This window comes from Giraffa tippelskirchi, chromosome 5 (genome assembly GCF_054371585.1).
Source record: "Giraffa tippelskirchi isolate mGirTip1 chromosome 5, T2T-mGirTip1v1.2.pri, whole genome shotgun sequence".
Classification (NCBI taxonomy): Eukaryota; Metazoa; Chordata; class Mammalia; order Artiodactyla; family Giraffidae; genus Giraffa; species Giraffa tippelskirchi.
In genome coordinates this window covers 104,288,672-104,311,755 of record NC_137279.1, presented here as the reverse complement: position 1 = coordinate 104,311,755, position 23,084 = coordinate 104,288,672, and the positions used below count along the sequence as shown (strand labels likewise).

The window sequence follows — 23,084 nt, the reverse complement described above, 5'->3', positions numbered from 1 at the left end:
AGATTCTTTACCGACTGAGCTACAAGGGAAGCCCTTTGGTAGATGAGGCTATAAAAAGAGGCCTGTGCAGGCTTTCTGATGGGAGGGACTGGTGGTGGGGAAAACTGGATCTTTGTCTGGTGGGCAGGGTCATGCTCAGTAAAATTTTAATCCAATTGTCTGCTGAAGGGTGGGGCTGCCCTCCCTCCCTGTTAGTTGCTTTGCCTGAGAAGAGCCAGCCATGTTAGGCTCTATGGTAGGGATAATAGTGTCATCCAGTGGGGTTCATGCCAATGATCTTCTTCCCAGAGCTGCTGCTGCTGCCAGTTTCCTCGTCCCCATGCTGAGCCACTGCCACCCCATGCCTCTAAAGGAGATTCTCCAGCACTAGCAGGTAGGTCTGGTTCAGTCTTCTGTGGGATCACTGCATCTTTCCCCTGTGTTCTAGTGCACACAAGATTTTGTGTATGCCATCCAAGAGTGGAGTCTCTGTTTCCTCTAGTCTGATGTAAGTCCTGCAGCCAAATCCCACTGACCTTCAAAGTCACATTCCCTGGGGATTCTTAGTCACTTTGCTGGATCCCAAGGCCAGGAAACCTGAACCTTTGCAACAGTGGGAAAACTTCTTTGGTATCATTGTTCTCAAGTTTGTGCATTGCCCATCTGGTGGGTATGGGATTAGATTTTATCATGATTGTGCCCCTCCTGCTGTTTCATTGTGGCTTCTACTTTGTGTTTGCACATGGGGTACCTTTTATTGGTGGGTTCCAGAATCCTCCAGTTGATGGTTGTTCAACAGCTAGTTGTAATTTCAGTGCTCTCATAGGAGGAGATGAGTGCATGTCCTCTATTCTGCCATCTTGTCCCAATCTGTGGTGTAATTAATTTACCCTATTTTAACTTTCCAAAAAAGGCCTGCTTTCAATAGTAAATTGTGTCGTCACCCTGGATACTGGATATATCAATATAATGAAATATTAGATGATTGCTTAAATAATGTAAACATTGCATAATATTTGTTAATCTGGGATGGAAAAGTATAAATCTGAGTAAAAAAAAATCGACTTATAAATAGATATATACACCCTTAAATATCATTTGTGTAAATTTTTTTTATATCCTTAGATTTTATTCATTCATCATTGGTGTATAGTTCATTTGCAATGTTCTGTTAGTTTGAATTACACAGCTAAGTGATTTAGATATGCATATACATATATTCTTTTTTAAGAATCTTTTTAAATGTAGGTTATTACAGAATATTGAGTAGAGTTTCCAGTGCTATACAGTATGTCCTCATTTCTTTTATATCTTATATACAGTAGTGTGTATGTTTACCCCAAGCTTCTGATTTACCCCTCCCAACTATGTTTCCCTTTTGGTAACCATAATTTTGTTTTCTATAACTCTGTTTCTGTTTTGTACATTGGTTCATTTGTTCCTTTTCTTTTTGAAAATTAGATTCTACATGAGAGTGATATCATATATTTATGTTTCTCTAACTTACTTCACCTAGTATGATAATTTCTAGGTTCATCCATGTTGCTGTAGATAGCATTATTTCATTCTTTTTTGTAGCAGAGTAATATTCCATTGTTCAAACTACCACACTATTGCACTCATCTCAGACACTAGCAAAGTAATGCTGAAAATTCTCTAAGATAGGCTTCAACAGTACGTGTACTAAGAACTTCCAGATGTTCAAGCTGGATTTAGAAAAGGCAAGGAACCAGAGAGCAAATAGCCAACATGTGTTGGATCATAGAAAAAGCAAGAGAATTGCAGAAAGACAGCTACTTCTGCTTTGTGGATTATGCCAAAGCCTTTGACTGTGTAGATCACAACAAACTGTGGAGAATTCTTCAAGAGATGGGAATACCAAACCACCTTACCTGCCCCCTGAGAAATCTGTATGCAGGTCAAGAAGCAACAGTTAGAACCGGACATGGAACAACAGACTGGTTCCAAATCAGGAAAGGAGTACTTCAAGGCTGTATATTGTCACCCTGCTTATTTAACTTATATGCAGAGTACATCATGCAAAATGCCAGGCTGGATGAAACACAAGCTGGGATCAAGATTGCTGGGAAAAATATAAATAACCTCAGATATGCAGATGATACCACCCTTATGGCAGAAAGTGAAGAGGAACTAAAGGGCCTCTTGATGAGTATGAAAGAGGAGAGTGAAAAAGTTGGCTTAAAACTCAACATTCAGGAAACTAAGACCATGGCATCTGGTCCTATCACTTAATGGCAAATAGATGGGGAACAGTGGAAACAGTGACAGACTTTATTTTTCTGGGCTCCAAAATCACTGCAGATGGTGACTGCAGCCATGGAATTAAAAGACGCTTACTCCCTGGAAGAAAAGTTATGACCAACCTCGACAGCATATTAAAAAGCAGAGGCATTACTTTGCCAACAAAGGTCTGTCTAGTCAAAGCTATGGTTCTTCCAGTAATCTTGTATGGATGTGAGAGTTGTACTCTAAAGAGAGCTGAGCACCAAATAATTGATGCTTTAAACTGTAGTGTTGGAGAATACTCTTGAAAGTCCCTTGGACTGCAAGGAGATCCAACCAGTCCATCTTAAAGGAAATCTGTCCTGATTATTCATTGGAAAGACTGATGTTGAAGCTGAAACTCCAATACTTTGGCCACCTGATGGGAAGAAGTGACTCCTTGGAAGAGACCCTGATGCTGAGAAAGATTGAAGGCAGGAGAAGAAGGAGATGACAGAGGATGAGATGGTTGGATGGCATCACTGACTCGATGGACATGCGTTTGAGCACACTCTGGGAGTTGGTGATGGAGAGGGAAGCCTGGAGTGCTGCAGTCTGTGGGGTAGCAAATAGTTGGACATGACTGAGTGACTGAACTGAACTGAACTGAATATTCCATTGTATATATGTAGCACAACTTCTTTATCCATTCACCTGTTAATGGGCATTTAGACTGCTTCTATGTCTTCACTATTGTAAATAGTGCTTCAATGAACATTGGGGTGTATGTATTTTTTGAAGTATGGTTTTCTGTGGATATATGCCCAAGAGTGAGGTTGCTGTATCATAGGGTAACTCTATTTTTAGATTTTTAAGGAATCTCCATACTGTACTCCAGATTAATCTGTTGCCAGTCTCACAATTTGCAAATATTTACTTCCATTCTGTTGGTTTTCTTTTCATTTTGTTTATGGTTTCCTTTGCTGTGCAGAAGCTTTTAAGTTTAATTAGATCCCATTTGTTTATTTTTATTTTCATCACTCTAGAAGGTGGATCCAAAAAAATATTGCTGTGATTTACATCAAACAGTGTTCTTCCTGTGTTTTCCTCTGAGTTTTATAGTATCTGGTCTTACATTTAGGTCTTTAACCCATTTTAAGTTTATTTTTATGTATGGTGAGAGGGTGTGTTTTAACTTTGATTTACATGCAGATGTCCAACTTCTTAACACTTGGTGAAAGGATTGTCTTTTTCTCATTGTGTATACTTGTCTGCTTTGTAGTAGATTAATTGATCATCAGTGCATGAATTTACTTCTGGGTTTTCCCTTCTGTTCCATTGATCTGTAAGTCAGTTTTTTTGTGCTAGTGCCATACTATTTTGATGACTGTAGCCTGATAGTATAATCTAAAGTTAGAGAGTTTGATTGCTTTAGCTACATTTTTCTTTTTCAGGATTGCTTTGGCTATTCAGGTTTTTTTTGTGTTTCCATACAAATTTTGAGATTTTTGTTCTACATTTCCAAAAATGACCTTCATAATATGATAGGGATTACATTGAATTTGTAATTATTTTGGGCAGTATAATCATTTTGACTGTATTGATTCTTGCAATCCAAGAGCATGCTATATCTTTCCATCTCTTTGTGACACTTCTCATCAGCAATTTCTTTTATTGGTGTCTTATAATTTTCAAAGTAGATGTATTTTGCCTCCTCAGGTAGATTTCTTCCTAGATCTTTTATTCTTTCTAATGCAATTGTAAATGGAATTATTTTCTTGATTTCTCTTTCAGATCTTTTGTTGTTAGTGTAAAGAACTATGCTACCAATTTCCATGTATTAATTTTGTATCCTGCTACTTAAGCAAGTTCACTTATGAGCTCTAGTAGTTTTCTGGTAGCCTTTAGTATTTTCTATGTATAGTACTATATCATCTGTAAATAGTACCAGTTTTATTTCTTCATTTCCAATTTAGATTCCTTTTATTTCTCTTTCTCCTCTGATTGTTGTAGCTATGACTTCCAAAATTTTGTTGAATAAAAGTGGTGACGGTGTACATTCTTGACCTCTTCCTAATCTTAGAGGAAATGATTTCAGCTTTTCACCATTCAGCATGATGTTAGCTATGGGTTTGTCATATATAGATTTTATTATGTTGTGGTAAGTTCCTTCTATTCCTACTTTCTGCAATTGTTATTGTTCAGTCTCTCAGTCATGTTTGACTCTTTTTTTTTTTTTAATAATTTTTGTACTCTCAGACAAGCAACCATTTTCATTTTATTATTACATTTGGCCACCCCTCATAGCTTGCAGGATCTTAGTTCTCTGACCAGGAATTAAACCTAGACCCCCGCAGTGCAAGCACCAAGTCCTAACCACTGGATTGCCAGGAAATTCCCAAACAGTCATTTTTTACAGGATAAATATGCCCATGCACTTTTAGAACTTATACTACAAACATATTGGTTGTTTATCTGAGATGCCAGTGTACCTGGCTACCATGTGCTTTTTTAAAAAATTAATTAATTTATTTTAATTGGAGGCTAATTACTTCACAATATTGTGGATTTTGCCATAAGTTGACATGAATCAGCCACAGTGTACATGTGTCCCCACATCCTGAACTCCCCTCCCACCTCCCTTCTCACCCCATCCATGTGGGTTGTTCCAGAGCACCAGCTTTGAGTGCCTGCTTCATGCATCAGACTTGCACTGGTCATCTGTTTTACATATGGTAATATACATGTCTCAATACTATTCTCTCAAATCATCCCACCCTCGCTTTCTCCCCCATTGTCCAAAAGTCTGTTCTTTACATCTATGTCTCTTTTGCTGTCTTGCATACAGGGTCATTATTACTGTCTTTCTAAATTCCATATATACGCATTCATGTACTGTGTTGGTGTTTTTCTTTCTGACTTACTTCACTCTGTATAATAGGCTCCAGTTTCATCCACCTCATTAGAACTGACTCAAATCAGTTCTTTTTTATAGCTGAGTAATATTCCATTGTGTATGTATACCACAACTTCCTTACCCATTCATCTGCCAATGGAGATTTAGGTTGCTTCCATGTCCAAGTGATTGTAAACAGTGCTACAGTGAACATTGTGGTACTTGTGTCTCTTTCAATTCTGGTTTCTTTAGTGTGTATGCCCAGCAGTGGGATTGCTGGGTTGTATGGCAGTTCTGTTTCCAGGTTTTTAAGGAATCTCCACACTGTTCTCCATATTGGCTGTTCTAGTTTGCATTGCACCAACTGTGTAGGAGTATTCCCTTTTCTCCACACCCTCTCCAGCATTTATTGTTTGAGACTTTTTGATGATGGCCATTCTGACTGGCATGAGATGGTACCTCATTGTGGTTTTGATTTGCATTTCTCTGATAATGAGTAATGTTGATCATCTTTTCATGTGCTTGTTAGCCATCTGTATATCTTCTTTGTAGAAATGCCTGTTTAGTTCTTTGGCCCATTTTTTGATTGGGTCATTTATTTTTCTGGTATTGAGCTGCATGAGCTGCTTGTATATTTTGGAGATTAATTCTTTGTCAGTTGTTTCATTTGCTATTATTTTCTCCCATTCTGAAGGCTGCCTTTTCGCCTTGCTTATAGTTTCCTTCATTGTGCAAAACCTTTTAAGTTTAATTGGGTCCCATTTGTTTGTTTTTGTTTATATTTCTATTACGCTGGGAGTTGGGTCATAGAGGATCTTGCTGTGATTTATGTCAGAGAGTGTTCTGCATATGTTTTTCTCTAAGAGTTTTATAGTTTCTGGTCTTACTTTTAGATCTTTAATCCATTTTGAGTTTATTTTTGTGTGTGGTGTTAGAAAGTGTTCTAGTTTCATTCTTTTACAGGTGGTTGACCAGTTTTCCCAGCACCATTTGTTATAGAGATTGCCTTTTCTCCATTGTATATTCTTGCCTCCTTTGTCAAAGATAAGGTGTCCATAGGTGCATGAACTTATCTCTGGGCTTTCTATTTTGTTAAATTGATTTATATATCTTTTTTTGTGCCAATACCATACTGTCTTGATGACTGTAGCTTTGTAGTATAGACTGAAGTCAGGCAGGTTGATTCCTCCAGTTCCATTCTTCTTTCTCAGGACTGCTTTGGCTATTCAAGGTTTTTTGTGTTTCCATACAAATTATGAAATTATTTGTTCTAGTTCTGTGAAAAATACCATTGGTTGCTTGATAGGGATTGCATTGAATCTATAGATTGCTTTGGATAGTATGTTCATTTTCACTATATTGATTCTTCCAATCTATGAACGTGGTATATTTCTCCATCTATTTGTGTCCTCTTTGATTTCTTTCATCAGTGTTTTATAATTTTCTATATATAGGTCTTTTTTCTCTTTAGGTAAATTTATTCCTAAGTATTTTATTCTTTCCATTGCAATGGTGATTGGGATTTGTTTCCTTAATTTCTCTTTGTGTTTTCTCATTGTTAGTGTAGAGGAATGCAAGAGATTTCTGTGTATTAATTTTCTATCTTGAAACTTTACTGTATTCATTGATTAGCTCTAGTAATTTTCTGGTGGAGTCTTCAGGTTTTTCTATGTAGAGGATCATGTCATCTGCAAACAGTGAGAGTTTTAGTTCTTCTTTTCCAATCTGGATTCCTTTTATTTCTCTTTCTCCTCTGATTGCTATGGCTATGACTTCCAAAACTATGTTGAATAGTAGTGGTGAGAGTGGACACCCTTGTCTTGTTCCTGATTTTACAGGTAATTCTTTCCATTTTTTGCCATTGAGGATAATATTTACCATGGGTTTGTCATATATGACTTTTATTATGTTGAGTATGTTCCTTCTGTGCAACCTTTCTGGAGAGTTTTTATCATAAATGAGTGTTGAATTTTGTCAAAAGCTTTCTCTGCATCTATAGAGATAATCATATGGTGTTTATCTTTCAAGTTGTTAATATGGTGTATCACATTGATTGATTTATGAATATTGAAGAATCCTTGCATTCCTGGAATAAAGCCCACTTGCCCATGAGTATGTATGGTCTTTTAATATGTTGTTGGAATATGTTTGCTAGAATTTTGTTGAGGATTTTTGCATCTGTGTTCATCAGTGATATTGGCCTATAGTTTTCTTTTTTTGTGGCATCTTTGTCTGGTTTTGGTATTTGTGTGATGGTGGCCTCATAAAATGAGTTTTGGAGTTTACCTTCCTCTGCAGTTTTCTGGAAAAGTTTGCATAGGATAGGTGTTAGCTCTTATCTAAATTTTTGGTTGAATTCACCTGTGAAGCCATCTGATCCTTGGCTTTTATTTGTTGGAAAATTTTTGATTATAGCTTCAATTTCTGTGCTTGTGATGGGTCTGTTAAGATTTTATATTTATTCCTGGTTCAGTTTTGGAAGGTTATGCTTTTCTAAGAATTTGTCCTTTTCTTCCAAGTTGTCCGTTTTATTGGCATATAATTACTCATAGTAGTCTCTTAAAATCTTTTATATTTCTGTGTTGTCTGTTGTGATTTCTCCATTTTCATTTCTAATTTTATTGATTTGATTGTTCTCCCTTTTATTCTTGATGAGTCTGGCTAACGATTTGTCTATTTTATTTATCTTCTCAATGAACCAGCTTTTAGTTTTGTTGATTTTTGCTGCAGTCTCCTTTGTTTCTTTTTTATTTATTTCTTCTCCGATTTTTATGATTTCCTTCCTTCTACTAACTTTGGGGTTCTTTTTTTCTTCTTTTTCTGTTGCTTTAGGTGTAAAGTTAGGTTGTTTATGTGATGTTTCTCTTGTTTGCTGAAGTAGGCTTATATTGCTATGAACTTCCCTCTTAGCACTTTTATTGAATCCCATAGGTTTGGGGTTGTCATGTTTTCATTTTCATTTGTTTCTATGCATATTTTGATTTCATTTTTTAATTTATTTCTTATCTGTTGGTTATTCAGAAGCATGTTGTTTGGCCTCTATATGTTTGTATCTTTAATAGTTTTTTTTTTTTTTTTTTTTTTTTACCATAGTTGACATCTAATCTTACCACATTGTGATTGGAAAAGATGCTTGAAATTATTTCAATTTTTAAAAAATTTACCCAGGCTAGATTTATGACCCAGGATATGATCTAGTCTGGAGAATGTTCCATGTGCACTTGAGAAAAAGGTGAATTCCATTGTTTTGGGGTGAAATGCCTTATAGATATCAATTAGATCTAACTGGTACATTGTATCATTTAGACCTTGTGTTTCCTTGCTAGTTTTCTGTTTGGTTGATCTATCCATAGGTGTGAATGGGATATTTAAGTCCCCGCTATTATTGTTACTGTTAATTTCCCCTTTCATTCTGTTAGCATTTGCCTTATGTATTGAGGTGCTCCTATGTTGGATGCATATATATTTATAATTGTTATATCTTCTTGGATTGATCCTTTGATCATTATATAGTATCTTTCTTTGTTCTTATCACAGTCTTTATTTCAAAGTCTATTTTAACTGATATGAGTATTGCTACTCCTATTTTCTTATGCTCCTCATTTGCACGAAATATCTTTTTCCAGCCCTTCACTTTCAGTCTGTATGTGTCCCTAGGTTTGAGGTGGGTCTCTTGTAGACAGCATATAGAAGGGTCTTGTTTTTGTATCCATTCAGCTGGTCTTTGTCTTTTGGTTGGAGCATTTAACCCATTTACATTTAAGGTAATTATTGATAAGTATGATCCCTTTACTATTCCATTTGTTGTTTTGGGTTCATTTTTATAAACCTTTACTGTGTTTCCTGTCTAGAGAAGATCCTTTAGCATTTGTTTAAGAGCTGGTTTGGTGGTGCTGAATTCTCTCAGCTTTTGCTTGTCTGTAAAGCTTTTGATTTCTCCTTCATATCTGAATGAGATCCTTGCTGGATAGAGTAATCTTGGTTGTAGATTTTTCTCTTTCATCACTTTAAGTATGTCCTGCCATTCCCTTTTGGCCTGAAGAGTTTCTGTTGAAAGATCAGCTGTTATCCTTTTGGGGATACCCTTGTTATTTGTTGCTTTTCCCTTGTGGCTTTTAATATTCGTTCTTTGTGTTTGATCTTTGTTAGTTTGATTAATATGTGACTTGAGGTGTTTTGCCTTGGGTTTTTCTTGTTTGGGACTCTCTGGGTTTCTTGGACGTGGGGAGCTATTTCCTTCCCCATATTAGGGAAGTTTTCGACTATTATCTCCGCAAGTATTTTCTCATGCCCTTTCTTTTTGTCTCCTTTTCCTGTGACACTTACGATTCAAATGTTGGGGTGTTTAACATTGTCTCAGAGGTCTCTAAGGTTGTCCTCATTTCTTTTAATTCTTTTTTTTTTCTTTTTTACTCTCTGCTTCATTTATTTCCACTATTTTATCTTCCACCTCACTTATCCTCTCTTCTGCCTAGTCATTCTACTGTTGGTTCCCTCCAGAGTGCTTTTGATCTCAGTTATTTCATTATTGATTGATTCTTCGTTATTTCTTATAGGTCCCTGTTAAACATTTCTTGCATCTTCTCAATCCTTGTCTCTAGTCTATTTATCTGTAACTCCATTTAGTTAAAGATTTTGGATCATCTTTACTGTCATTATTCTGAATCTTTTTCAGGTAGACTCTCTATCTCCTCCTCTTTGTTTGGTTTTTGGGGTTTTTATCATGTTCCTTCACCTGCTGAATATTTCTCTGCACTTTCATTTTGTTTGTATTGCTGTGTTTGGGGTGCCCTTTCTGTAGGCTAGAAGTTCATGGTTCCTTTTAATTGAGGAGTCTGCTCCCTGTGGGTGGGGTTGGACTAATGGCTTGTCAAGCTTTTCTGTTTGGGGGAGTTTGTGTCTGTGTTCTGGTGGGTGGAGCTGGATCACTTCTCTCTACAGTGCAGTGAAGTGTCCAGTAGTGAGTTTTGGGGTGTCTGTGGCTTTGGCATGACTCTGGGCAGCCCATATTTTAATGTTAAAGTTTGTGTTCCTGTTTTGCTGGAGAATTAGTGTGGTGTGTCTTACACTGGAATTTGTTGGCTTTTGCGTGGAGCTTGGTTTCAGTGTAGGTGTGGAGACTTCTAGGTGAGCTCTTGTCTATTAATGTTCCCTAGAGTCAGGAGTTCTCTGATGTTGTAAAGTTTTGGAGTTAAGCCTCCTGCCTCTGGCTGTAGGTCCTCCTCTTACAGTAGCCTCAAGTCTTTTCAAGACAGCATAGAAGATAAAACCCAAGATAAAACCCCCATGTTACTGGTGAAACAATTCTCCATAGCCAGGAACACCCAGAGAGATTCACAGAGATATATAGAGAAGAGAAGAAGGAGGAGTGAGTTGGGGTCACCAGGAGAAGAAGAGGGGGAGTCAAAAGGGGAGATAGTGATCTAGCCAGTAATCAAATCCCTAAGTGCTTTCCACAGCCTGGAACACCTAGAGAGAGTCACAGAGTTATGTAGAGAAGAGAAGAAGGAGGAAGGAGATAGAGGTGACCTGGAGGAGAAAAGGAGAGTCAAAAGTAGAGACAGCAATCAAGCTGGTAATCAAATCCCTAAGTGAAATGGATACTGACGATTATATTCTTAGAGGTACAAAATTGATAGCAAATATCAAAAGCAAAGATTAAAAACCTAGAATAGAGGTTAGACTCTCAAAAATACAATGTAAAAAAATACAAAACATAATTACAAAAATTAAAAAAATATATATGGAATTTGTTTAAAAAATGTATGTTTTTTTTTTTGGAGAGTAACAGTAATAGGCTATAAAAATGAAAGTTAAAGGAGTAATAAAGAACTAAATTTTTTTAAAAAATTAAAAAGTGATAATAGTAAAATATATATCTAGGAATTTCTCTGGCACTGTTGTGGGCAGTGTGGAGTCAGTTCAGTGTCAGATAGTCCCTTGTCTCAGCTTGTACTTGTTCTCAAGGTCTATAGGTGCCCCTCAAATGCATAGTCTCCAGTATTAAATGCAGGGTTTTAATGTTACACCTGTCACTTCCAGAGTGGTTCCCCCTTCTTTGTTTATTTTGGCTTCCTCTGTTTGCATGTCTCTTTGGTGTCTAATTTCTGCCCTGACACAAGGGGGTGAAGGTGGCCACTTATTTAGGCTCACTTGTTCAGTTGTGTTGTGGGGAGGGAGGGACACTGCAAACACATACTGCTGACATGTGTAGGGAGTGCTTGCAGTGGATGAACCACACTGGGTTTGCCACAGCCCAAGGTGGTGTGTACTGCCTGGATCTACACTGCTCAGGCTCCAGGGTGCTCTGTAGGGGCACTGTCCCAAGTGGGTCCTGCTTCATGCAGTTCCCAGGACTAAGGTGCTCAGGTTCTTGGGTGCTCCAAAGAGGCACAGACCCAGAAGAGCTGTGTGTTTTTTGCCCTTCCCAGGTCCAAGTAGCTCAGGCAGCCAGGTTCTTGGCAGGCACACTGTCCCAGGTGGGCCGTTTGTCTTATTCACCTCCCTGGTCCCAGTCACTCAGTTTCACGGGTGCACCACAAGGGCACAGTCCCAGGTGTACTGTGTGTCTCCTCTGGGGAGCTGATCTCAGGCTGTGACACTCCTGGCAGATGCCACCTGTCCAGGATCCCAGGAAGATGTGGTTAGCAACTGGGGAAACCTGCTCACAATTTGGTGGAAGATGAGGTCTCTGGGGCCGGGTTGAAGCAGCCCCTTGCCTTCTGTCTCTGGCTGTTGCATGCCTGCCTCTCTGCCTCCAGGATAGGCATGCCTGCCTCTCTGCCTCTCTGTATAGAGATACAGCAGCAGGCTTGCTCTCCTTTGGTATTCAGTAAGTCCTTTGTTCTGTAGGTGCACTAGGGGTACCGTGAGGCATTAAAGCCTGTTGTAGGAAAAGTCTTTTTTTTTTTTTTTCTTTTTTCTCTCTGGTGATCCCACAATTTGGGTTGCTCTCTCACATTAGCTCCCTCAGGCTGTCCTCAGGGCATTCAGGCCCATACCTTACCCTAAGACCGATGTTGCAGCCCCCCTCCATGCCCAGCCCCCAGTTGCTGGTGGTGGACACGAGCGTCTGGGCCACTTCTCCACTGGCAGTTGCAGTTAAGCGCATATTTTGTGTTTTTGTTTTTTCCTCCCAGTTATGTTGCCCTCTGAGATTCCAAAACTCCCCACGGACATGCCTGTGAGAGGATTTTCTACTGTGTGGAAACTTTACCTCCTTCACTACTCCCTCCCTAGGATGGGTCTCTGTCCCTAAATTTATGTCTCTGTTTTTGTCTTTTATAGTTTGTCATATCTCCTTTTGAAGAGATTGGGTTGCCTTTCTAGGGGCCTGGTATCCTCCAGCAGCATTCAGAAGCTGTTTTGTGGAAGCTGATCAACATTCAAATGACCTTTTGATGAATTTGTGAGGGAGAAAGTGCTCTCCTCATCCTATTCCTCTGTCATTTTTCGTGTTTGACTCTTTAAAACCCCATGGACTGTAGCATGCCAGGCTTCTCTGTCCTTCACCATATCCCAGAGCTTGCTCAAACTCATGTCTCTTGAGTCAGTGATGCCATTCAACCATCTCATCTTCTGTCATCCCCTTCTCCTCATACCTTCAGTCTTGCCCAGGATCAGGGTCTTTTCTAGAGTCAGCTCTTCACATTAGGTGGCCAGAGTATTAGAGCTTCAGCATCAGCCCTTCCTGTGAATATTCAGGATTGATTTCCTTTAGAATTGACTGGCTTAATTTCCTTGCAGTCCTGCAGACTCTCAAGAGTCTTCTCCAACACCACTGTTGAAAAGCATCAGTTCTTCGGCACTCAGCCATCTTTATGGTCCAAGTCTCACATCCATACATGACTACTGGAAAAACCATAGTTTTGGCAATACAGACCTTTGTTGGCAAAGTAATGTCTCTCCTTTTTAGTATGCTGTTTAGGTTGATCATAGCTTTTCTTCCAAGGAGCAGGCATCTTTTAATTTCATGGCTACAGTCACCATCCACAGTGATTTTGGAGCCCACTAAAAGAAGGTCTGTCAGTGTTTTCATTGTTTACTCATATATTTGCCATGAAGTGGCAAATCTGATGGGACCAGATACCATGATCTTACTTTTTTCAATGTTGAGTTTTAAGCTAGCTTTTTCACTCTCCTCTTTCACCCTAATCAAGAGGCTCTTTAGTTCCTCTTTGCTTTCTTTCATAAGGGTGGTATCATCTACATATCTGAGGTTATTGATATTTCTCCCAGACATCTTGATTCCAGCTTCTGCTTCATCCAGCCCAGCATTTTGCATGATGTACTCTACACATATGTTAAATAAGCAGAGTGCCAATAAACAGCCTTGATGCACTCCTTTTCCAATTTGAAACTAGTCTACTGTTTCATGTCTGGTTCTAACTGTTGCTTCTTGACCTGCATACAGATTTCTCAGGAGGCAGGTAAGGTGGTCTGGTATTCCTATCTCTTTAAGAATTTTCCACAGTTTGTTATGATCCACACAATCAAAGTCTTTAACATAGTCTATGAAGCAGAAGTAGATGTTTTTCTGCAATTCTCTTGCTTTTTCTATGATCCAGTGGATGTTGGCAGTTTGATCTCTGGTTCCTCTACCTTTACTAAATCCAGCTTGAACATCTGGAAGTTCTTGATTCATGTACTGTTGAAGCCTAGCTTGGAGAATTTTGAGTAGTATTTGCTAGTGTGTGAAATGAGTGCAATTGTGCAGCAGTTTGAACATTCTTTGGCATTGCCTTTCTTTGAGAGTGGGATGAAAGCTGACCTTTTCCAGTCCTGTGGCTACTGCTGAGTTTTCCAAATTTGCTAGAATATTGAATGCAGCACTTTCACTGCATCATCTTTTAGGATTTGAAATAGCTCAACTGGAATTCCATCACTTCCACTAGCTTTCTTTGTGGTGATGCTTCCTAAGGTCCGCTTGACTTCACAGTCCAGGGTGTCTGGCTCTGGGTGAGTGAAAGCACCATCATGGTTATCTGGGTCATTAAGATCTCTATAGTATAGTTCTTCTGTGTATTCTTGCCACCTCTTCTTAATATCTTCTGCTTCTATTTGGTCCACACAATTTATGTCCTTTATTATGCCCATCTTTGCATGAAATGTCCCCTTGGTAGCTATAATTTTCCTGAGGATATCTCTAGTCTTTCCCACTTTGTTGTTTTCCTCTATTTCTTTGCATTGATCACTGAGGAAGGCTTTCTTATCTCTCCTTGCTATTCTTAGGAACTCTTTTCAGATGGGTAATCTTTCCTTTTCTCCTTTGCCTTCGCTTCTCTTCTTTTCTCATCTATTTGTAGGGCCTCCTAAGACAGCCATTTTCCTTTTTGCATTTCTTTTTCTTGGGTATGGTTTTGATCTCTGCCTCCTATACAGTGTCACAAACCTCTGTCCATAGTTCTTCAGGCACTCTGTCTATCAGATCTAATCCCTTGAATCTATTTGTCACTTCCACCGTATAAGGGATTTGATTTAGGTCATATCTGAATGGTCTAGTTTTCCCAACTTTCTTCAATTTAAATCTGAGTTTGGCAATAAGGAGTTCATGATCTGAGCCACAATCTACTCCCAGTCTTGTCTTTGCTGACTGTATAGAGCTTCTCCATCTTTGGCTTAAAAGAATATAATCAGTCTGATTTGAGTGTTGACCATTTGGTGATGTCCATGTGTAGAGTCGTCTCTTGTGTTGTTGGAAGAGAGTGTTTTTTATGACCATTGCTCTGTTTCTGGAGAGCTTTTATAATAAGTAGATGTTGAAGTTTGTCCATAGTTTTTTCTATACCTATTGACATGACCATGCAGCTTTTATTATTCAGTTTGTTCATGTGGTATATCATGATGATTGTTTTCTGTGTATTGAAGTATCCTTGCCCCCTAGAGATCAATCCCACCTTATTCTATTGTATGGTCCTTTTGTTGCAATCAGTTTGATAGTAGTTTGTTGAACATTTTTGCATCTGTATTCATCAGTGACATAAGCCTGTAATATTTTTTTGTGGTAGCTCTGTCTGATTATGGTGTCAGGGTTATAGAGGCCTCATAGAATGAGTTTGGGAGTGTTCCTTCCTCAGCAGGTTTTCGGAAGAGTTTGAGAAGCATAGATATTAACTCTTCTCTAAATGTTTGGCAGACTTTGCCTGTGAAGCCATCTGGCTATACTTTCATTTGTTGAATTTTTAAAAAATCTGTTAATTCATATACTTGTGATTGTTCTGTTCATACTTTCTACTTCTTGGTTTGGTCTTGGTGGTTGTATCTTGTTAGAATTTGTCCATTTCTTCTAGGCTCTATACTTTATTGGCTTATAGTTATTTGTAGTTTTGTTTGTGCCCTCCAAGAGTCTCTGTTTCCCAATCCTGTGGAAGTTCCCACTGGCCTTCAAATTCCCTAAAGGTTCTCAGTCCCTTTGCCAGATCGCCAGGTTGAGAAATCTGTTGTGGTGCCTAGAACTTTTGTAACAGTGCAAGAACTTCTGTGGTATAATTTTTCTCCAGTTCATGGGTCTTCTGTTTGGCGGCTCTATAGTGGGACTAATGGCGACCTCCTCCAAGAAGACTTATGCCACAAGTTGCACCTTCCACAACCGCTGCTGCCAGAGCCCCTGTCTCTGTGGCAGGCCACTGCTGACCTGTGCCTACACAGGAGACACTCAAACACTCAAAGGCAGGCCTGGCTCAGTCTCTTGTGGAGGTCACTGCTCCTTTCCCTGGATCCTGGTGCACATAAAGTTTTGTTTGTGCCCTCTGAGCTTCGCTGGCTCAGTATGGGTATGAGGTTTGATTTTAGACCTGAGTGTGCCCCTCCTACACTTCTGTTGTGGGACTTCCCTATAGTTCATATGTTTAAGAATCTGCCTGCAATGAAGGGAGACCCGGGTTCAATCCCTGGGTTGGGAAGATCCCCTGGAAAAGGGAATGGCAACCCACTCCAGTATTCTTGCCTGGAGAACCCCATGGACAGAGGAGCCTGGTGGGTTACAATCCACAGTGGGGTCTCAAAGAGTCAGACACAACTGAGCAACTAATACTACTTACTACTTGCTTACTGTCCTATTGGGGCTTCTCCTTGGCCCCTGGACATGGGGGTGTCTTTTTTGGTGGGAATCTCTTGATGGTTGTTCAGCAGCTAGTTGTGATTTTGTTGTTCTCATAGGAGAAGATGAGCACACTTCCTTCTACTCTTCCATCTTGTCATAGATGGGAATACGAGACCACCCTACCTGCCTGCTGCAAAACTTTTATGCAGGTCAAGAAGCAATAATTAGAATCTGACATGCAAAAACAGACTGGTTCAAAACTGGAAAAGGAGTATGTCGAGGCTATGTATTGTCATCCTGTGTATTTAACTTATATGCAGAGTACATCATGTGAAATGTCAGACTGAATGAAGCACAAGCTGGAAACAAGATTGCCAGGAGAAATATTAATAACCTCAGATATGCAGATGACACCATCCTTATAGCAGAAAGCGAAGAGGAACTAAAGAGCCTCTATGAGGTTGAAAGAGGAAAGTGTAAAAGCTAGCTTAAAACTCAACATTGAAAAAAGTAAGATCATGGTATCCGGTCCCATCACTTCATGGTAAATAAATGGGGCAATAATGGAAACAATGACAGACTTTCTTTTCTTGGGCTCCAAAATCACTGTGGATGGTGACTGTAGCCATGAAACTAAAAGATGCTTGCTCCTTGAAAGAAAAGCTATGATCAACCTAGACTGCATATTAAAAAGCAGAGACATTGCTTTGCTGACAAAGGTCTGTATTGTCAAAGCTGTGGTTTTTCTAGTAGTTATGTGTGGATGTGAGAGTTGGACCATAAAGAAGGCTGAGTGCCAAAGAATTGATGCTTTTGAACTATGGTGTTGGAGAAGGCTCTTGAGAGTCTGCTGGACTGCAAGGAGACCAAACCAGTCAATCCTAAAGGAAATCAATCCTGAATATTCATTGGAATGACTGATGCTGAAACTCCAATACTTTTGGCCACCTGATGCAAAGTGCTGACCCATTGGAAAAACTCTGATGCAGGAAAAAGTTGAAGGCAGGAAGAGAAGGGGATGACAGAGGATAAATTTGTTGGATGGCGTCATTGATTCAATGGACGTGAGTTTGAACAAGCTCTGGGAGATGGTGAAGGACACAGAAGCCTCGCGTGCTGCAGTCCATGGGTTTGCAAAGAGTTGGACATGACTGAGCTACTGAACAATAACACTTATTTGTAGGAGTGTCTCTTATGGTTCTTTGTAATTCTATGGTCTTTTCTGTAACTTCTTAATCATATTAAATTTTATTGATATGAGTCTTCTCCCTTTTTTTTTCTTTATGAGGCTGGCTGAAGTTTTATCAGTTTTATCTTGTGAAAGAACCAGTTTTAAGTTTCATTGATCTTTAGTATTGTTTTCTTTATCTTCATTTTTTGTCTGATATCATCTTTATGATTTTTTTTTCTTCTACTATCATTGGATTCTGTTTGTTTCTCTAGTTGCTTGAGATGTAAGATTAGGTTGTTTATTTGAGATTTCTCTTGTTTCCTGAAGTAAGATTGTATTGCTGTAAACATCTATTTTAAAACTGCTTTCGCTGCATTTCAGAGGTTTTGGACTGTCGTGTTTTTGTTGTTTGTCTCTAGGTATTATTTTAAATTTTCTCTTTGATTACTTCAGTGACCCATTGGGTATTTCATAACATATTGTTTATAGCCACCATGTGTTTGCATTTTTTTTTTTTTTACATTTTTACTCCTGTAATTGATTTCTAATCCCTTAGTGTTGTAGTTGGAAAAGATACTGGAGATTATTTTAATTTTCTTAAATTTACCAAGGCTTGATTTGTGTTCCAATATGTGATCTCCCCTAGAGAATGTTCCATGTGCACTTAAGAAGAAATTAATTTCTTCCTATAAGCTTATTTCAGGTGGAATGTTCTATAAATATCAAATTCCTCTTGTCTGATGTGTCATTTAAGGCCTTTGTTTCCTTATTGATTTTCTGTCTTGATGATCTGTCCATTAATGAGGGTGAGGTATTAAAGTCCCCACTATTATTGTGTTACTGTCATTGTCTCTTTTTATGACTGTTAGCATTTATCTTATATATTGAGGTGCTCATCTGTTGGGTGTGTATATGTTTGCAATTGTTTTTGCATCTTGGACTTATCCCTTGATCATATGTAATACCCTTCTTTGTCCCTTATAGCAGTTCTTAAATGTCTTCTTTTTTTTTTTGTTATATGTATTGCTACTCCAGCTTTCTTTTGATTTCCATTTGCATGAAATACCTTTTTCCATCCCCTACTTTTATTCTATATGTGTCTGTAGATATGAAGTGGGTCTCTTGTATACAGCATTTATACAGGTCTTGATTTTGTATCCATTCTGCCAGTTTGTGTCTTTAGGCTAGAGCATTTAATCCATTTACATTTAAGGTAATTATCAAGGAATTCTTTGGTGATTTCATGGTTAAGACTCTGCAATCACAATGCTGGGGGCATGGGTTCAATCCCTGGTTGGCAAAATTACAGCATGAACCATGGCACATTCCTCTTCCCCCAAAAAGGAGGGAGAAAGATCTTTATTTATATGAATATTCTTATTGCCTGTTGGTTAATTGTTTTAGATTTGTTTTTGAAGGTCTTTCCCCCCCTTTTTTTTTTATCTCTTGTGATTTGACATCTATTTTTCATGATGTGTTTGATTGCTTTTTCTTTTTTTGTGTGTATCTGTATTAGATTTTTGGCTTGTGGTTCCCATGAGGTTTTGATTTAGCCTTCTATATATGTACAAGGTTAAGTTGTTGATCTGTTGATTTCAAATGCATTTCCTATTCTTCATTCGTACTCTCCCTTTTGTATGATTGTTTTTTGACATCATATTTCTTTGTGGATGATTTCCTACATTGTTTTTATGTTTGCCTTCACTGATGAGCATCCCCATTCCTCAATTTATTTATTCTAATTGTGTCTTCTTTTCTGCATAGAGAAGTTCCTTTAGGATTTTTTTTTTTACTGAAATCTTTCATTTTTATTTTCTAATTTTGTATTAAAAATTAACATGATTCTTCAAATGTTGTGTCACAATTTTTACCAACCTAAGTCTTGTCAAAAAACATGGAATGCTTCATGATTTTGTATGTCATCCTTGCACAGGACTGTACTTATCTCTGTATTCCAATTTTTTTTAACTTTACAATATTGTATTTGTTTTGCCATACATTGATATGAATCCACCATGGGTGTACATGTTTTCCCCTTCCAGAACCCCCCTTCCACCTCCCTCCCCATCCCATCCCTCAGGGTCATCCCGGTGCACCAGCCCCAAGCACCCTTTATCATGCATCAAACCTGGACTGGCGATTCCTTTCACATATTACTCAGCCATTAAAAAGAATACATTCGAATCAGTTCTAATGAGGTGGATGAAACTGGAGCCTATTATACAGAGTGAAGTAAGCCAGAAAGAAAAACACCAATACAGTATACTAACACATATATATGGTATTTAGTCAATCGGTAAAGGTAACCCTGTATGCGAGACATCAAAAGAGACACAGGATTTTTTGTAATACTGGCTTGGTGGTGCTGAATTCTCCTAGCTATTGCTTGTAATGCTTTTGATTTCTCTGTCAATTCTGAAGGTGGGCTTTGCTGGGTAGAGTATTCTTGTTTTTAAAAAAAATTCTTATTTTTTCCCTTTCATCACTTTAAATACCTCTTGCCACACCCTTCTGGCCTTGAGAGTTTCTGCTCAAAAATCGGTTGATAACCTTATGGGAGCTCCCTTGTATGTTATTTGTTGCTTTTCCCTTGTTGTTGTTGTTTTTTTTTTAATACTTTTTCTTTGTCTTTAATTCTTTCAGTTTGATTAATATGTGTCTCAGCATATTCCTCCTTGGGTTTATGTTGTATGGGACTTTGCATTTCATGGACTTGAGTGACTGTTTTCTTTCTCATGTTAGGGAAGTTTGGGGCTATACTTCCTCAGTCCACATCTCTCCCTTTTCTACTTTTTTGGACCCCTATAATTATAAATGTTAGTGTATTTTAATTTTGTCCCAGAAGTCTCCAAAACTGTCCTCATTTCTTTTCATTCTTTATTCTTTGTTCTGTTCCATGGAATTGATTTCTACCATTCTGTCTTCATGCTCCCTTATTCATCTTCTGACTCAGTTATTCTGCTATTGATTACTTCTAGTGTATTTTTCATTCCAGTTATTATCTTGTTCATTTCTGTTCTTTATATCTTTGATTTCTGTGTTCAACATTTCTTGTAACTTCTCAGTCTGTGTCTCCATTCTTTTTCCAAGACTTTGGATCATCCTTACTAAAGTTACTCTTAATGATTTTTTAGGTAGGTTGCATATCTCCTCTTCATTTAGTTGTTCTTGTAAGTTTTGTTGCTTCATCTGAAACATTTATCTGGCCTCTTAGTTTGTCTAACTTTCTGTTTGTGGACTACTTTCTGCTGGCTAGAGGATTATCGCTTTTCTTGCATCTGGTGTCTGCTGTCTGGTGGGTGAGGTTTATCCTGAGGCTTGTGGAGGCTTCCTGGTAGGAAGGACTGGTGACTGCCCACTGGTGGGTAGAGCTGGGTCTTGTCCCTCTGGTGGGCAGGATCATGTCAAGGAGTGTGTTTATAGGCTGTGTTGTGAGCTCAGTGTGGCTTCAGGCACCCTGTCTGCTGATGGGTGGCTCTGTTTTCCTGCCCTGCTGGTTGTTTGGCCTCACGCATTCCAGCACTGAAACCCATAACCTATAGAGTAGGGCCAGGTCTTAATGCAAAATGCCTCTAGGAGAGCTCATGCCACTCAGTATTCCCTGGGTCTCTGGGCCCAATATCCTTGCCCCTTCAGTGAGCCAGTCAAATTTGCCTCCCCAGGAGACCCTCTATGACTTGTAGGTAGGTACAGCCCTGGCTTCTATGGAGGTACATTTTTGTGCTGTGTCCCAGTGTACATGAGACCTGTGTGTGCCCTGCAGTATTGGAGACTCTGTTTGCCCAGTTTGTGGGTCATCCACCTGCCAGGTATGGGATTTGATTACATCTCAAAAGCATCCCCCCTGCCATTCTGTTGTTGCTTCTTGTCTTTGAATATAAAATATCTTCTTGATAAGTTTAAATCTTTTTTGTTGATGGTTGTTTAGCAGTTAATTTTAATTTGGTGTTTTCATGAGAAGAGGGGAGCTCAAGTCCTACTCTGCTCTCTTTTCTGGGATTGAGGGGCTGCTTTTTAGTTTGGATGCTTGCTGCCTCTTTCCTTGCCATGTGCTGGCTATTATCCCCTTGATAACAGGGTGTGCAGGTATAGACACTCTTTTTCATTCCTTGAACAGCAGGGGCAGGGCCTGGTGTCTCCTTATGTATTTCCTTGGAGTTGTTGCTATCCATGCCCTCCCAGGACTGTGGGTGCAAGGCCTGGCACCTGCTCATAGATTTCCAAAGACATCTCAGGTGGCCAGTGTGAGTGCCTTATTTCCTTCATCACAGAAATCAAAAGCACTGTGCGCCAAGAACACCCAGGTGGTGGCCAGCACTTGGGGCCATCCCTGAGGCAGATATGCACAGCAGGCTGTTGGACAGGTCCCAGGAGCCACCATTAGCTGGCGCCAATTTGCCAAGGGGAGAGATTCACTTGGAACTGTGCCCCACTTTGGGTGCCCAAATTATCAAACCAAGCTTGGGTCCACTTACCTGCATGCAGTGAAGCCAATCTGCTGACCCTAAGCTGTGGTGAAGGAAAGTACAATGTTTTTTGCAGTGTACCACATTAGGAATTCAGAATAGCTAACACTCCCATTTCTGTAAAACTTACAACAAAAAGCAATACTGTATATACATACACATGTACATATGTATAATATATGTGTACATATATACATACCTGTGTGATTACAATCTTTTTAAACATCTGAGATAAAAATATCCAAAGTACTTTGTTTGGGTTAAATCTGGCATTTGCTATATTATTGAAATTGTTTGTAATTAAAAAAATATTTAAAAAATATTTTAACTGTTGCTGATCCCATTCATCTTTGATACTTTATAAAATGTTTTTACTATGGGAAGGAGATTTAGACTGAGTGAGCTTTAAGGTGTTCTTTAATTTTATTATTTCACAAATATATCATCCTTTGTTCATTACAAGATGAATGTCCTTTGAGGTCATATAATAATTTGAATTTGATCAAGCAAAAAAGAGCCAGGTGTGTTGTCTTGAATACATCTTAAAGTTGGAAAATATTTTTTTAACCATTTTCTATAACCCAGGATACAACAAAAGCAGCCTTCTGTGTTTAGCTGGATCTGAGAACACTCTTGGTGGTCTGGTCTACCTGACCAACTGATAAAAGGAGGAGGCAGTTTTTATTGGAAGCAAAGTTCCAGGTATTACCCATCTATCTTATATGGTTTGTTTATGTCTGGGAAGCTCACAGGTGAAGTCATGAGCTTTCTCATAGATCACAGATCTGAGAATGGGTTTGTGATGGGCATGTTTGTTGCTAAGACAGATGGGGCTGCATTTTAAAATAAGATGGTTAACAGCTGCACTCTCAACTTCTTGCTTATTGAGTTACTTCTTTTGATGAAATTTGGAAAAAGTTGAGGCTCTCTGAGCATAAGGACTGCCTTGACCTAGTCAGAACAAAAGAAAAAATGTCTAATGTGCTTCCTGCCTTGGGTTATTGGGTCTGTGTCACCAAACACTAGTGTGAAACTGGGTCCTTGTGAGATTCTAGCACCTGATGTTGGCCCTCCTGAAGCAAGAAATTTGTGCCAATGCCCTAGGCCCTTCTCAAGGACCTAAGCTGTTTCCTCTAGTGTCAAGCTTAGTATGATAACAGTTCTAGAATTCAATAGGAAGATTTTTCAATCTTCCTTTTTCAATAGGAAGGAAGATATCTTCAATTAAAGATAAGTGAAGTGAAAGTCACTCAGTCGTGTCTGATTCTTTGTGACCCCATGGACTATACAGTCCATGGAATTCTCCAG

At 38.8% G+C, this 23,084-nt stretch overlaps 1 long non-coding RNA gene across 13 annotated transcripts in view; it reads left to right on the top strand.

Annotated features, from left to right (window-relative positions):
- LOC145507104 (uncharacterized) overlaps positions 1–23,084 on the top strand; it is a 228,230-nt gene that overhangs the window by 83,321 nt on the left and 121,825 nt on the right. For 3 of the 13 annotated variants that reach the window (XR_014054568.1, XR_014054571.1, XR_014054567.1), the window contains exon 2: positions 289–373. The exons of the other annotated variants lie outside the window; for them this stretch is intronic. This is a non-coding gene — a long non-coding RNA (uncharacterized LOC145507104). The remainder of the gene's footprint in view (positions 1–288; positions 374–23,084) is intronic. 13 annotated transcript variants of the gene reach the window in all.